Source organism: Anomaloglossus baeobatrachus, chromosome 11 (assembly GCF_048569485.1).
Source record: "Anomaloglossus baeobatrachus isolate aAnoBae1 chromosome 11, aAnoBae1.hap1, whole genome shotgun sequence".
NCBI classification, from domain to species: Eukaryota; Metazoa; Chordata; class Amphibia; order Anura; family Aromobatidae; genus Anomaloglossus; species Anomaloglossus baeobatrachus.
This window is the reverse complement of record NC_134363.1, coordinates 103,486,162-103,499,322: the sequence shown is the minus strand read 5'-3', so window position 1 is coordinate 103,499,322 and position 13,161 is coordinate 103,486,162.

Genomic DNA, 13,161 nt, shown 5'->3' with positions numbered 1-13,161 from the left:
CCAGGACTGTGAACTCCTCAGTGGGCGGGGCCAACCGCCTGGCCCACCCCCTGGTGTGGACATCAGCCCCTGGAGGAAGGCAACAAGGGTTTTTGTCTGACTTCGGTGTGCCTGACCGGGAGTGTGGGGTGTGTTGGCGTTGTGCTAGTGACGTCCTGGCTTGTCCAGGGCACCACATTCCCCCTTAGTAAAATGCAGACTGTCCGCGGGCTGCCCGTCCATCACCGGTTTTATTTTTATAAACTGGAAAAGATAAACGGTAAACATATTACAAGTATAATAACATCTTCCCACATCGGGAGGCATGGTACTTAAACGTTGCTAAAACAGTTACGGCTTCCGTTCTCTCCCACCCAAGTAACCTGGCCCTGATGCTGCCCCTAAGCAAACAGGCAGCACCCCTTGACCCCAGTCCAGCACAAGTTACCCGAGCGGGTTCTGTCCTTTTCAGGGGACCCACGTCCATGGGGAACCCCTGAAACCCCCGGAGGATCGCCACCGGTTACGGTAGTGGTGGGCCTGGGCCATCACTTCCCTCCAGGCCCATCCTCCAAATCAGCCTCTCCGGAGGCGGTAACGGTTTAGCCATAAAAACATAATTTTTATTTACAGACCACAAGTTTGTGGTTGCCCTGCCAGTTCTCGGGCTTGTCCGTAGTAGTTCCTACGCAGTGGTTTGTAAGGGGTCCCAACGGGGACCAGTTGCCGGCAACTACCGGTGCAAATCAAGGCTTTAATCAGGTGAATCTTCGGTTAATCATTCACTTATCATTCATTTTCAACTTTTAAACGGTACTTTCAACACTTACAGACACAATTCCCCCCTTTAAAGAGTAGTTTCCCTGTACCTAAGTGGGGGTCTACCTAGGTTAGGATGAGTGGACCTCCGGGGTCCGGTGTCAGTGGTGACAGGCAGTGGGGCAGAGGGAACAATCAGTTCCTCTTCCCTGCTATCGTGTGGGGCAGGCGGAGGCATAGGGGAGCTGGGTACAGGTTCATCCCTGGGTACTGGCTCATGGTTGACCACTTCCATCACTTCCTCATCCACGAATTGTGGGAACAGTATCACTGGAAGAATCACCGCGCCATTCTGTGTAGGCCAGTCTGCTGGAAAGTCACCCATTATGGTGTGGATTACCTCTTTTGCCTTCTCCGCCGGTCTAGGAACCGGAGCTTCAGCCGCTGCCCTCAATGCTGGTGGGCACCTCTTTAGATGGTCCCGGGAAACTGTGGCCAAAGTGCCCCCTTGGTCACGACTGATCTGGTAGGCCTTCCCATCTTCCCATCCTGTGGGCTGTATGACATATGGGGTTTGCTTCCATTGATCATCCAGCTTGTGGGTCCTCCTCTTTCGCTTCAGCACTACATCCCCAGGCTGGAAAGGGCCAGCAGACGTCTTCTGGTTGAAGCGCTGCTCCTGTTATTCCCGACTCCGACTCAAGTTCTTCTCAACATACTCCTGAATTTGTCGATACTGCACCCTCCGCCGAGTGTCCCATTCAGCTGTCGAAGGGAGTGCTTCTGGGGCTTCTAATCCCATGTCCAGATCCACCGGTAGCCGGCCGGAGCGACCCCTCATCAGGTATGCTGGGGTGCATTTCGTTGAGCTGGAAGGGATATTGTTGTACATATCGACCAAGTCAGGTAGCTTCTCCGGCCACAGGTTCCGCTCTTCTAGCGGCAACGTCTTGAGGAGGCCCAGGACCAGGTGGTTCATCTTTTCACACATGCCATTGGTTTGGGCATGGTAAGGCGTGGTCCGGATTCTCCTGCAGCCGTACAACTGACAACTCCGCAACTCCGCTTCAAAGGCCGGGCCTTGGTCAGTAAGCACCTTCTCAGGGTATCCATGTGGTCGGCAGAAATAAGCCTAGAACGCTCTAGCGGCGGTACGGCCAGTTAGGTCTTTGACTGGGACAACCACCATGAACCTTGAATAGTGGTCTACAATGGTTAGAGCGTAGGTGTACCCACTTCGGCTGGGGGTGAGCTTTACATGGTCCAGGGCAACCAGCTCCAGCGGTTGATGTGTAACGATCGGGTGCAGGGGCGCCCTCTGGCTGGCCCCATCCTTCCCTCTCAGCATGCAAGGGCCACACTCTCGGCACCAGGCCTCTACAGATTCCCGCATTCCCCTCCAATAGAACCGCTCTCTCAACAGCATCTCTAGTTTCTTCCATCCGAAGTGTCCAGCACCATCATGGTATGCTTGCAGGACGGTGGGCACGTCAGCTTGGGGAATTACCAACTGGCGGACCTTCTCATAAATCTTAAGGTTAATCAGCTCACGGTACAACTTCTCCTGGTGTAGATACAGCCGGGTCCGTTCTCGCCACAGGCGTTGGGCTTCGGCTGGGGCGGCAGGGTCTATCCCAGCAGTGCCTTGTTCCACCAAGATCTTGACTAGGCGGATAGCGGGTGCCTGGTCCTGGGCTTCTTGCCACTCCTGGCTGGGCAGCGGGTCCAGGTTTACCCGTTGTTGATGGACATGCACCTTCTCAGTCGGTGGCTGATGAAATGCGGGCAACTCAATCTCTTCGAGGTCGTCATCCTCGGGCCCTTCTTCCAACAGGTGGGGCATCCGAAAGAGTGCATCGGCATTAACGTTGGCACGGCCGGCCCTGTACTTGATGGTGAAATCGTAGTTGGCTAGCCTAGCCACCCACCGCTGTTCCAACGCGCCCAGCTTGGCTGTGTCCAGGTGGGTCAGCAGGTTATTATCCGTGAAAGCGGTAAACTTAGCCGCTGCCAGGTAATGGCGGAACCGCTCGGTGATAGCCCACACCAGTGCCAGGAGTTCAAGCTTGAAAGAGCTGTAGTTCTCAGGGTTCCTCTCAGTCGGTCGAAGCCTTTGGCTAGCTTAAGCAATCACTTTTTCTTTTCCGTCTTGGACCTGGGATAGGACTGCCCCCAAGCCTACATTACTGGCATCGGTGTAGAGGATGAAGGGGTGGTTGTAATCAGGGTATGCTAGGATTTCTTCTCTGGTCAGGGCCGCTCTAAGCTGATGGAAGGATTCTTCATGCCTTTCTTCCCACACCAATGGGGCTCCTAGGGGTCTACCACCTTTGGTCTGTCCCACGAGGAGGTCTTGCATGGGGGCGGCCATCTTCGTGTACCCCTTGATGAAGCGACAGTAATACCCCACTAGGCCTAGGAACTGCCTCACCTCTCTCACCGTGGTCGGCCTTGGCCAGTCCTGGATGGCGGAGATTTTCTCAGGGTCATGGGCGACACCCTCTGCACTGACCACATGCCCTAGGTACTGCACTCTGGGTTTCAGCAGATGACACTTTGAGGGCTTCAACTTCATCCCATATTTGGCAAGGGACGCGAACACCTCGGCTAGGTGCTCCAGGTGGGCTTCATATGTCTGGGAGTACACAATCACATCATCCAGGTACAGCAGGACGGTCTCAAAATTTAGATGCCCCAGACAGCATTCCATCAGCCGTTGGAAGGTTCCAGGGGCATTGCACAGCCCGAACGGCATGCTATTAAACTCGCAGAGTCCCATAGGGGTGGCAAATGCAGTCTTCTCTCGGTCTTCTGGCGCCACAGCCACCTGCCAGTACCCACTGGTGAGGTCAAGGGTGGAAAAATAGTTAGCGGTTCTCAGCGCAGCCAGAGATTCCTCAATGCGGGGCAGAGGGTAAGCATCCTTATGCGTTATCTGGTTAATTTTCCGGTAATCCACACACATCCGCATGGTGCCATCCTTCTTCTTAACCAGTACCAACGGGGCAGCCCAGGGACTACAGCTGTCCCTAATAACCCCTGTCTCCATGTTCCTCAACATGTCCTTGGCACATTGGTAGTGTGCAGGGGGAATAGGCCTGTACCTCTCTTTGATAGGGGGGTACTCACCGGTGGGGATATGGTGTTGGACCCCTTTAATCTGCCCAAAGTCTAGGGGATGTTTGCTAAAAACTCGCTCATACTCCCGTACCACCCAGTATACCCCTTCTTTGTGATGTGTAGGGGTATCGTCAGTGCCTACATGTAGCTGTCGGCACCACTCGTCTAACTCCCCTTGGGATGGGTGAGTGCTGGCAGTAGGTGGTGAGGTTGGGGGAACGGCCTTGCGGATGGTGTGGGGATCCAGAGTGAACAACTTGGCAAGTGTAGCATACCGGGGAAGCCTGACTTCTTCCTCCCCGCAGTTCAGCACCCTCACGGGCACTCTCCCCTTCTTTACATCTACCACCCCTCGGGCGGCCATTACTGTGGGCCAGTGTTCAGAGGGCATGGGCTCTATCATGGCGGGAAAAACAGGAGGATACAGAGTACGTTGGTGCAAAAATATAATTTATTACAACATATAGGTGACACGTATGATAAAAACAGACAAGAGGGTAACAAGTGACAATGCAATAAAGTATGTTGAAGTCAGGCACAAATTAAATAGAAGGCAGCAATATCGATGAAAAGGGAAGAGGAGATGCATAAAAAACCTCAAGGTGATAAATATCACCCAATCTATAAACAGTGTAAGAGGGCCCCCCCCCGATTCATAGATAGCAGCCAGGGAATCAAGTAACCCTATTAAAGTGCCTAGTGCAAACTATAAATGAATCACAGATGCATAGTCAAGAGTTAAACCATCAGGACAATCCCCCCAAAAGTTCACATGTTGGCGGTACATCAGGGCTCGGATCTCACGCTGCACAGCTCTCTGTCGGCTCCCCGCCGCCGTGGCGGCCAGCTGCTGCAGTAGTACTCACCTCATACACATAAGGTTTTCACCAAAGTGATGTAACATTTTCCCTCTTTCAATGTGGACTGTAGTAAGTGAGTGTTACCATATATATACAAAGGTTCCTGTTTCTCATAGCTTAAAGCAGTTTGTCTACGGTAACGCGGACATAGACCCGTGAGATTTAAGATTTGTTTCCTATAATAGTCAGTAAAAATAGTCATTATCATCGCTGACCACCTGTCCCCCTTCTTTAACATCGTTATACATGTTATGAAACCTATATTTAAAGTTTCAGGCCGTCTTCTATGGATCATACACATTGGTATTAGCTTTAATTGCTTTCCTTGTGCCCTTCATTAGTTTCTACTGACAGTTCTTTGAGAAAGGCATAGCTTGCCGAAAACGTTCTGTGACACTGTCTGTAAAATACCAGTTTTCACCACGGACTATACTACAATAAAAAGATATTTGTTTGAACATAATTCTTTGGAGTGTGCCGGAGTTATATTCTATTATTATAGCTGTTGCAGTAGGGTCATCACATCACTCATACAGTGCTCCATTACGTTAGTCCCTAGCACTACCTTCGGGTTATGATCACTGGGTTCATTCATTATTACAATCATACCCTGGTGTTGCAGTTCAGCTCGTCCCACAGTCATGGCCACTTGCTTGTACCCCACTTGGGTCAATGGGAGTCCATCAGCAGCAATCAGTGTCATACTGGCATCTGGGGGAGCCAGTTCGTCTTTTCCCCAATACCGTTGATACAGTGTGTATGGTATGGTGGTTAACTGTGATCCAGTGTCCAGGAGAGCCATCACCGGTATGCCGTCCACAGCCACGGGGATGATGGGCCGGGCCCCGATGTACCGGTCCCGCCAGTCTGGGGGGCCATGGGGTTCTACTCCTGAGGATTGGCCCGTGGCCCCAGGGGTTGCTCGTTTAACGGACACCGTCGGGAGTAGTGGCCGGGTTTGCTGCACCTGTAACAGATTGGGGGTCCATACCGTGAGTCATTGGCCCTTCGCCGCTGCATCCAGGGGATGTCCTCAGGGCTGTCGGCGAGCTGCATCTTCACCGGGGCCTTGGATCTGGTCGGAGGCTGGAGTGCGGCGAGGATCTTAGCGAGGTCCCCATCCATGCGGCGAACCTGAGCAGCGAGTTCTTCCATCGTTCTGCTTGGACTGGCAGGCACTGGAGGTGCTGGTGGGGTAGGGGCCACCACGACGGGAGCAGTCTCAACCGGCCACGGGGCTGGCTCAGGGGCTTCAGATGCGGGGGGGTTGCAGAGCTTTGATGGCCTGTCCCTTTAATACGGCAAAGTCCACATCAGGGTGTTCTAGAGCCCACAGCCGAAGTTGTTTGCAGTCCTCTGAGGACCTCATCCCCTGCACAAACTGCTCACTTAACATTTTGTTACTGTCCGCACTGTTGATGGTGTCCACCCGCTTCAGTGTGCGGAGTGCGGTTTGCAGGCGCAAGGCATAGTCCCGAATGCTATCTGCATTGATAGAACTGCATCCGCAACTCCGCCTCGGTACGGGTCTCAAAGGCGGTCTGCAACTTCTCAAAGATGGTGGCTACAGAGGACCGGTCCCCCTCGGCCCAGGTCTCTGCCTCTTGCTCAGCTGCGCCGGTTAGCTGCCCCAGCACTAGCACTGCACGTTGCTTATCAGTCAGGGGGTACAGCTCTAGTAGCGGACTAAGCTTTTTCCGGAAAACCTGCAAGGCATCAGGTTTCCCATCGTACTGCGGTAGCCAGGCAGCTCCGGGCACATAGGGCAGAGAGAACGGCATCACCTGAGTGAGAGCTTGGGCCGCGGCGCCCCCCGCCAGCGCAGCCAGGACCTGTGCAGGCCCATTCCCATCTACGGGTGCTCCCACGACACTGCGTCCGCCGCTCCTCCAGCGGCTTCGTCGGGCGCAGACATCTTGTTTCCGTCCCCCTTAGTCTCTTTCCGGCTCCTCCTCTACAGGGGCGGGGCTTCGGCCTTCGCGCCTCTACTACTCGAGGAGATGCTCGAGTGGGAATTTTTCGCGCCCAAGATGCCGGCTTCTCCAATTTTTCGGCCGGACACCTACGGCGGTAACAAGGCGCACCTCTACCAGATGGCAGAGCGGTAAGATCCTGTTCGTGATGCCAAGTTGTCGCAGGCGGAGGAGGTGACGCTGCGCTCTCCCACTGCTCGGGTCCGGCTGCTGCTGCTGCGTGGTGGCTCGAGCGGTGGGCCGGATCCCGGGGACTCGAGCGGCGCTCCTCGCCCGTGAGTGAAAAGGGGGGTTTGATTGTGGGGATTTGATATTGTCCGTGACGCCACCCACGGTTGTGATGAGATTGGTGCCACCACCGCTGCTCTGGACGGGGATACCGGGAGCGAAGACAGGGAGCAGCTTGGATGTTAGTCCTCCCCTCCGTGGGTAGGGGGATTGGCTGTCCCGGGGCCCGGTGAGGGGGTAGGGATGGATGGCAGACGGGTTACGGGGCCTGGCCAGGTGCAGGGTTGCGGGGGCAGTGCTGTGCCGCACGGCACGGAGGTACTCACTCAGCCAATGATGTACACAGAGTCTCCGGTAAAACAAACGGCTGGATGAACGGGTCCCACAGACTGCTGCGGTGTTTCTCCTCCCGGCAGGTTGATGGTGACTGCCTTTCCCTGCACCTCTGTAGTGTAGACGGTTCCAATGCGTTCCCACCGGTAACCCGCTCCTCCAGCTTGAAGGTTGCTGAAGGAGCCCCTTTTGCCCGCAGGCTCTGGCCCTGGGAACTTTAGCCCTGGCGGTGACTGTGTTTCCCTGTCTCGGTTGGACTGTTGCCTTCTGTCGGGACTTGGCTGCTGGGAAACCCAGGAGGTTCCCTTCGCTAACGGATTTGACAAATTCACGGCGACTCCTAGCCTTGTCGGGGTCCGTAAGCCCCTTCCGGATGGTGCTGGCTTCTCTTTTCGTACCGGTCCGGTACCGCCGGGCCACCGCCCATCCACGGTCCTTACGGCTAGCTCCAATAGGCCACTCCTGCAGACGGTCACCACCGTCTGCCAACCTTGCCGTTCCGTCCGGGCCACACACCCGGACCAACTTCAGGCTTCTCTACTGCCACTTTCCTCCTTCCACTTGTACTTCCAAAACTAATCTGCCTTACTTTTTCCGCCTCCAGGACTGTGAACTCCTCGGTGGGCGGGGCCCACCGCCTGGCCCACCCCCTGGTGTGGACATCAGCCCCTGGAGGAAGGCAACAAGGGTTTTTGTCTGACTTCGGTGTGCCTGACCGGGAGTGTGGGGTGTGTTGGTGTTGTGCTTGTGACGTCCTGGCTTGTCCAGGGCGCCACACATGAGGTGCTCTAAAATTTCCTGGTAGATCGCTGCACTGACTTTGGTCTTGATAAAACATAGTGGACCTACACCAGCAGATGACATGGCTCACCAAACCATCACTGATTGTGGAAACCTCACACTAGACCTCATTCAGCTTGGATTGTGGCCTCTCCACTCTTCCTCCAGACTCTTGGACCTTGATTTCCAAATGAAATACAAAATTTACTTTCATCTGAAAAGAACACCTCGGACCACTGAGCAACAGTCCAGTTCTTTTTCCTCCTTGACCCAGGTAAGAAGCTTCTGGCGTTGTCTATTGGTCATGAGTGGCTTAACACAAGGAATGCAATACTTGTAGCCCATGTCCTCGATGTGCGTGGTGGCTCTTGAAGCACTGAATCCAACAGCAGTCCACTCCTAGTACAAATCGCCCAAATTTTTGAACAGCCAGCTTCTTTAGCAATGACCTTTTGTGGCTTACCCTCCTTGTGAAGTGTGTCAATGACTGCCTTCTGGACATCTGTCAAGTCAGCAGTCTTCCCCATGATTGTGTAGCCTACTGAACCAGACTAAGGGACTTTAAACACTTAAGAATCCTTTGCAGGTGTTTTGTGGTAATTATTCTAATTTTTTGAGATAATGACTTTTGGGTTTTCCTTGGCTGTAAGCCATAATCATCAACATTAACAGAAATAAACACTTGAAATAGATCCCTCTGTGTGTAATGACTCTATATAATATATGCATTTCCCTTTTTGTATTAAATTACTGTAATAAATTAACTTTTTGATGATATTCTAATTTATTGACATGCACTTGTATTTGATACAATGACAATTATGCAAGTATTCCTATCGACAAAGAATGGAGAGGTCTGTAATGTTATCGTACTGTGAGACAGGGAATATAGCTCAGCTGGGATCTTTGCTCTGGTCCAAGCGAGTGGCTATGGATTCACAGATGACAGCGGCAGGTTCACACAGATACGGCCACTGCCGTGTTTATTGTGTACACTTATCTCTCAGTGTTACACATGCAAAAACAGGAAAATAAATGTCTTAGGCCGTCTGGCCACTAACTAACAACAGAATGCTAACTACAAAATAAACCTATGTAACAAACAAAAAAAGTATTGTCATACTGTGTCGGTTCCTCAGCACAGCAAGCGGAGGTATGGAGTCTCAGCACAGGCAGCCATGAGCCTGTCCTGCTCTCCTCAGCAGTCTCTTTGTTCTGAATGCCTCCTAATTATTTCAGCTGATCCAGTGAGGAATCAAAACCTGGATTGAATGTGGAGAAGGGAGCAACCAGTCCCACTGCCATTCTTACTGATTGCTCCAGGAAAAACCGAGCCCAAAATTACACTGAAATAAACAGGCTTCAGTGACTAACTTATTGTTGAGCCAGATATAACTTTCCCAGCCTTTCCCAGCCCATTGGCATGGGCTGACTGCTCCACAGTCAGTACATGGAGACATATGAAATGAACTGAGGGGAAACATACTGTACCTGTTCTCTAGTACTTCTCCCCTCGGCATCTCACAGTACGTAAACTTCAACTGTGACAGACAGAATTCCCCCAAAATCCCTAAAATCAGTGTGATTTTTAATACTTATTTCATACAATAAAATGCAAATTAATTATTTGATACAATAGAAAAACAGAACTTAATATTTGGTACAGAAACCTTTGTTTGCAATTAAACAAAAGGATCTCCATAGCACCATGGTAAGCTGTGTTAGCGAATGGAGACCACTTTAGGGTCCTCCAGACGTAAGCACACACTCCAGAAATTACATGAGAACAGGAGAAAAAGAGGGAGTATGAATTGTGCAAAAATATATTTATTAGAATAAACAAGGAGGGGTTGACAAGGATTTTCACATTAAAACACACATAAAACAATTCCTTTCCCCCTTGAAAAAGACCGTCTCAAAAGAACAGGGAAAAAAATTCTCAAAGTGCACTTAGTTGGTAGAAAGACACAGCTAAAGGGAATGCATATAAAAGGCCAGCCAAGGGTTATGGATATAACCTAAAAAAGTGCCATAGTGCATATAAGATGAAAAATACTCCTTTTTGGAAAAGAGTTGTTTTGGTAACAAAGTGCCAGTCTTCAGGGAGGAAAAACAAGCAGCCCCCCCACCCACCAACACGTGTTTCGCCTCAGGAGCCTGTGCGTCCCAAATGTGGCTTCATCAGGGAGGGAGAGATGTCCTGCACTCCATTTCAGACATTTTTAAATAAACCACCGAGGTCTACAATCAGATCGCGTCATCCCCATCTGTGACGCATGCGCAGCTGCAGCGCCGCGGGCAAGTCGGCCATCTGACAGGAGCCGGTGCACGCGCGGGTGCAGAGGCGCGCCCTCCAGCTTCCCAGGCAAGCACCGCTGTCATGGAGACGGCTAAGTCACCGGCGGCGGTGCGTGCCCGAGCCACGCATGCATGCAGGGGATGGCGTGCCTTAGATGTAACAAAGCAGGTAAATAGATATAGATAGACCAAAGGCCTCCCAAATTGTGCTACAAAGAAAATACATAGGTCAAATACATTGTCCATGAATATGTCTTGATTGCAGATCCAAATCCCAGAAAATGTATTTACATTTCTTAATCGTGAATTTAATTTAAAGTACTTGAGACCGATCCTGCACAGAATATATCAGGGGAGCCTTCAAGGATGTCATTTTCTGAATACAAAAAATAACAATAATCAATACAAAATAACACACCATTAAAAAAACAAAAAAATGGAGAAAAGAACAAAGATCACAAATGAAAAAAATAAAATAAGTTATAGAAGAAAAGAAGGGGGGGGGGGAATCAAGATACATAAAAAACAGGGGTAAATTAAAATGAAAATCACAGGGGACCAGTACTGATGCTGATACCTATAGGAGCTTAAGGGGAAAAGTAGATACATATCAGAGGAACGATGCGAAGCTGATGTTTTCATTTAGACCTCTAGGTACCAAAGTATCGAGGGTGCTTATCCATCTAGCCTCGCATTGTGCTAGCCTCTTTTTGAGATTACCCCCTCTTGCTCCTCCCATAACCGCATCAATACCCTGAACCATGAGTAAAGATGAATCACAAGCATGATAAGCTTTAAAGTGTCGGGGTAAGGTCTTCAAAAGCGTTATGTCTTAAACTGTACTTGCTGCTTCAATGTCGCGCACATGTTCCCTGATCCGCACGCGAAGCTCACGCAATGTGAGCCCCACGTAGATCAGGGAACATGGGCACATAGCGTAGTATACCACATGTGTGGTGCTACACGTGATATAACGTGTAATCTGAAAGGTTTTTAGACCGTCTGAAGAGGTGAAAGACTTGGTGCGGGTTATGTTTTTGCAAGCTAAGCAGTGGCCACACTTATAGCAACCTACAAGTGGGTCCCTATTGCTAAAGGGGTTCTGAACGGGGGGAACGTAATGGCTACTCACCAGAATGTCTTTTAGATTCCGGGAACATCTTGCCGTCATGAGTGGGGCATCAGTGAGGAAACTGGACAAAACCGGATCCGACAAAAGGACAGACCAGTGTTTGGCCATAATGTCCCTCATGGTGCCCCACTCATGATTGTACGTCCCTATGAACCTTATATCAGGCGTGGAGGACCCTTTTTTCGGAGCATAGGTAAGGAGACGAGATCTGGGTGCGGCCGACTTGCTCGTGGTGCTGCGGCCCCGCAACTGCGTATGCGTCGCAGATGGGGATGACGCGATCTGATTGTAGACCTCGGCGGTCTATTTAAAAATGTCTGAAATGGTGTGCAGGACATCTCTCCCTCCCTGATGAAGCCACATTTGGGACTCACAGGCTCCTGAGGCGAAACACATGTTGGTGGGTGGGGGGGCTGCTTGTTTTTCCTCCCTGAAGACTGGCACTTTGTTACCAAAACAACTCTTTTCCTTTGGTAAGGAAACTATTTTATTACAATCTCTCTCCCTAGGAAAACTTCTCCTGCAGTTATCTATACAGCTTTGATCTATAAACTTTGCACATATTGACTTATGCACTACCAGCACTTTATTTGCATATTAAGGTTCCAGCAAAAAGGAGTATTTTTCATCTTATATGCACTATGGCACTTTTTTAGGTTATATCCATAACCCTTGGCTGGCCTTTTATATGCATTCCCTTTAGCTGTGTCTTTCTACCAACTAAGTGCACTTTGAGAATTTTTTTCCCTGTTCTTTTGAGCCGGTCTTTTTCAAGGGGGCAAGGAATTGTTTTATGTGTGTTTTAATGTGAAATCCTTGTCAACCCCTCCTTGTTTATTCTAATAAATATATTTTTGCACAATTTATGCTCCCTCTTTTTCTCCTGTTCTTTGTTTGCAATTACAGAAGTCAGACGTTTCCTGTAGTTCATGACCAGGTTTGCACACACTGCAGCAAAGTTTGGCCCACTCCTCCATATAGATTTTCTTCAGATCTTTCAGGTTTCAGGCTGTCACTGGGCAACATTGAGTTTCAGCTCCCTCCAATGATTTTCTATTGGGTGCTTGTCTAGAGACTGGTGAGGCCATTCCGGGACCTTGAAATTTTGAAATGGCCCCTCCTTAGTTGCTCTGGCTGTATGTTTCGGGTCATTGTCATGCTGGATGACCCAGCCACGACCCATCTTCAATGCTCTTACTGAGGGAAAGGAGTTTGTTGGCCAAAATCTCACGATACATGACCCCATCCATCATCTCTTTCAATACGGTACAGTCGTCTTGTCCCCTTTTTAAAAAGCTGCCCAAAAGTATGATGTTTTCACCTCCATACTTCACGGTTGGGACAGTGTTCTTGGAGTTGTACTCATCCTTCTTCTTCCTCCAAAGACGGTGAGTGGAGTCGATTCCAAAAAAGTTCTATATTGATCTCATCTGACCACATGCCTCCTCTGGATCATCCAGATGGTCATTGGTGAACTTCAATCAGGCCTGGACATATGCTGGCGTGAGCAAGATTTTAATCCATGACGGCATAGTGTGTTACTAACTGTAATATAATATTTGAGCCTGTGGTCCCAGCTCTTTTCAGGTGATTGTGTCGCGGGCGGAGGGGGCGGGAACGCCGCTCGCCTGGGAGTTCGCTGGCGCTCGGGTCCGGTGCTTCTGCTCCTTGGTGGCTCGAGCACGGGGCTGGACCCGGG